At 42.0% G+C, this 4045-nt stretch overlaps 1 pseudogene; it reads right to left on the bottom strand.

Moving 5' to 3' along the window:
• Positions 1–2644: 2644 nt before the first annotated feature.
• On the bottom strand, positions 2645–3104 carry LOC111538781 (annotated as a pseudogene).
• Between the last annotated feature and the right edge of the window lie 941 nt (positions 3105–4045).

Here is a 4045-nt window from a genome sequence, read left to right on the forward strand (position 1 = left end):
AAGTGAAAAGGGAAACCCCTTATAAAAACATCCAGTCTCATGAGACTTATTCACTATGTTGAGAACAGCACGGGGGTAACCTCCCCCATGATTCAGTTATCTCCCCCAGGGTTCCTCCAACAACACGTGGGAATTATGGGAGCTACAAGTCAAGATGAGATTTGGGGGGAGACAAAACCAAACCATATCGGATGGTGAGAGGGTGAATTTCAGATATTAAATGAGGGAAGGAGCAGGAGCAGGAATACAACTTCCATTGTGGCAGCGAGGTAGGCAGAGAATGTAGGTGAGGATAGAGGTCGATTTTTGTAGATGTTTGTGCTTGGTAGATGAAGGAGTTCTGACTTTTCGTTCCTGTTTTTTTCAAGTAGGATCATCAGCTGAGAGTGAGGAGAGGGGTGAAGAAAAAGCATGTGAAAATTTGGAGGATAAAGAGAACCATCTCAGAAAGATGTAAAGTGAACTTATGAGGAAGTGAAGTAGATAAATGTTTAATGATCATGAGTGATCATTTGAGATCTGGGATTATGAAATTCAATCAAACCAATCATCACATCCATTTGATTTTCTCCAGCAACATTAAGCTACTTAGGTGTAGGCACAGAACATATAAATATTTAGATTTAAATGGGGTTATGGTTTTTCCAGGCAATATGATGGAGGGGAAAAAGGGAGGAATGGAGGGAAGGAAAGGAGAGAGCGGAGGACAGAGAGAGAGAGAGAGACAGAGAAGGAAAGAGAGACAGAGAGATGGCTAGGTGGATTGAGGGACAGCTCATTGTTAGGGCCTAGGTACCACTAACAGAGTTGAAGAAGAAGAGGGGTTGTGGTTAGAGGGGACAATGCTTGGAACAGATTGGGGGAGTGAAGATTTTAGTAGGGGTGAGACTGTGAGGAATGTGTGACTGAAGTGAAGTGAAAGCAGAACTATATCAGTGGCAAAGAGTTGAAAGAACTGAGAAGGCAGGGAGCTAAATGAGTCAGCCTTATAAGTGTTGAAGTTATCAAGAATGGTGTCAGAAATAGAGGTGAAGAAGAAAATAACAAGGTAGGTGCTAAAGTCCTCAATGGATGAGGCCATTCATCAAGTAGTCAGTAAAGATCAGTAATATGGAGGCATGGGAGGTCACAAGAAACTGGATTGTTGAAGGAGGAAGTAAAAATAGTTTCCAATTAGTAATTCCAAGAATAGGAGATGCCTACCCCATCTTTACATCATCTTTACATCTTGAGGTATTTGGGGAAATGGGAGGAGGAAGCTACAATTTGAGAGGGTTACAGAGAAATTGTTTTTTTGAAAGGCATTTGTGTTGCTCTTGAAAGAATTTTATGGACAAAGAGAGGGAGAAGGCCATGATAGAAGTTGCTCTGTGAAATAACATGATTTTTTCTACCCTATGGATAGGGACATGTTCTAAATACAGCCTAGTGTTCTTGTGCATCTGGGCACACTGGGCAGCTGTGGAGAGAGACTTCCCTGGCTCTTTGGTTGGGGCCAGATATGGAATCCCACAGGATGAACACCATAGGCCCAATAAAGAAAATGTTTTGCACCAGCTAGCTGCTGTCAAGACACATTGGTGGCTTCAGAGGCATCCATCTAAAACAGAGAATGTTCACTTCACTGGGTGGAGGGAACTCCCCCAGGTGGGTGCTGACTCAAGCCTTTCTCTCACTGGGGCTGTGGGAGGGTCTTCTGCTGATTCTAGTGATCAAGTATTCACATTATAGATCAAATCAAATTTTAAGTTCTCTGGGGCCCTGGGGTGCACTGACACCATCAAGGTAGTTCATTCTGGGAAGTCCCAGCTTGATATCTCTCGGGAGCATACTTACTGGACCACAGAAGAAAACAATGTGTGTTAAGATAGTTTCCACTGTGATGAAATTCTCCCTAGTTACACGAACTTGGCTTCACTGCTATTTAGAAGCAGGTGAAAAAAAATTAATGAAATTATTATTAAAATGTTTCAGATTACCTTAAACAAGCATTGGTGGATGACTGGCTCCCTCCCACATGGTCCAGCCATCTGGTCTGACCAAGTTGTTCCATGCTTTCAGCTGGACATACCTTGAATGAGGTCTTTGACATGGCAGCTATGGAACTGGCTTTGCCAACGCTGACAGAAAAAGCCAGGCATGCTTACCCCATGTTCCCTTGTTGAAGCACTTAATTTAAGGATTTGGTGAGCAATGCAGCCTGCCCCAGGTTATCCCAGACCTAGCAACCCACAACCATGCAAAAACACAGAGGCTCCCCCTGGGGCCTTCTCCAACAGCTCCATGGCCAAATGCATTTTTGGCACGTGGAAATACAGCCTTCTGCTGGAAAAGTTTGCTTGCTACCCACCCTCTAAGTGCTGGAGACAGGGCCAAAGCTGCAGAGAGCCTGTACCTATTGAAAAGCAGCCATCCCAACTTTCTCCCAAAGGGGTGAATGTCCAATAAGTAAAAGTCCATATGGCATAGCTACTAGTCTGTCCTACCTTTGGGAGCCATCAGTCTCCTACATCACTTTGAAATGGTCCCCATGTTGACTGGCCCTCTGTGCCCTCTGTACCCTCTGTAGGGTGGGATGAAGAGTGCAGCCTCATTTCTAGAGAGCAACTCTTTTTTTTTTTGTAGTTAGCTATTTAATGAGGTTCTTACGACATTTAGAACACCAATTTGTGAGGATAAATTCCATTCTTCAGGGCAAAAACAGATCGCAGGTAGCCCTGGAGCTGAGGAACAGCTTTGATTTTTGGTAGAATTTGTGAGTCCACAGCTTTCTGATCAATCTTGCACTGCTCTGTAATCTCGTATTTCTCTTTCTCTGCGTCGAAGATCTCACCTTCCTGGTGTCTGGCCTTCCGCAACTGCTTCTTCTTGAAGTAAGCATCAGTAAGATGTTTTGGGATTTTGACATTGCTGATATCGATTTTGGTTGAGGTGGCAATGACAAATTTCTGGTGCCTTCTTTGTAGAGGAACTCGATTGAGGACCAGAGGTCCAGTCACAAGTAACAAGCCACTCTTAAAGGGAGAGGAGCTGGATTGCTTATGTGTCCATGAATGTACATTGGAGAGTACTATGGTTAGAGATGATGTTACTGTGCTATCCATCAAGCAGAAGCAAGTTAGTGGTAGCTACAGTAGCAGCTGCTTCAGGATCAGGGGGATAAATCTAGACATTTATTTCTTCTTCTTATGGAATTATGCCACAATTAAAGATCACAGATAAGCTCATTTTAAATTATGATCTGGCTTAATATACCAACTTTTGAACGTATTGCCTCAGTGTGCAAAACTTAAGCATGCATGCACCCTGCTGCTACTCTCTGCTCAGAACTTCCACACTGAGACTCCTCACAGGGTCAAAGAATGCCTCATTTTCTATAGGAGCTTGTCTTCTGTGCAGATTCTGTGACTACATTTTTTTTTTTTTAAATCAAAGCCCTCAGAAAAGGACTTGACCTTTTTTTCCAGGATAGCTGTTACATATTAGCCTACAAAATGCAAACACTATACTCAGCAAACGTGAGAGTAGACAGTTTTCCAAATGCATTTTCCATTCTGAGCCGATCATCTTAGAATAGAAATGGATTGAACTTTGATGTCAGACAGACCTGAGTTTGAATCTTATCTTCTCCACCTACCAACCAGGTTACTTAGTTTGGTGTTATGACCTTAAAAATCTTCAGGATCTCCAATATCTTCCTCCAATATCTTCAGGATAGTAATCTTTATTATTATGAACTTATTGCAGTTAAAACGCTCAGTATATGTCAAGTGTTTAGTCCAATAAATGGATAAGTTGGAACTCAATAATCCTTATTATAACTTCTAGAGCTGAGTGATGTTTAAAGAATTCTTTAGTAATCTTACTAAAATCAAGTGTTCGTATGGGTGGTACATAAGTATGTAAGAAGTAATTACCAGAGTATTATATAGGTCATGTTAAATGACAAAAGCCTCTAGAGGATTAACAATAAACATGGATTTGATTATAGTAACTAGTCCCTAAAGCAAGGTGATTGATGGACCAATATTAATCTGGAAGCAAG

This window comes from Piliocolobus tephrosceles, chromosome 10 (genome assembly GCF_002776525.5).
Source record: "Piliocolobus tephrosceles isolate RC106 chromosome 10, ASM277652v3, whole genome shotgun sequence".
In the NCBI taxonomy this organism is placed as follows: Eukaryota; Metazoa; Chordata; class Mammalia; order Primates; family Cercopithecidae; genus Piliocolobus; species Piliocolobus tephrosceles.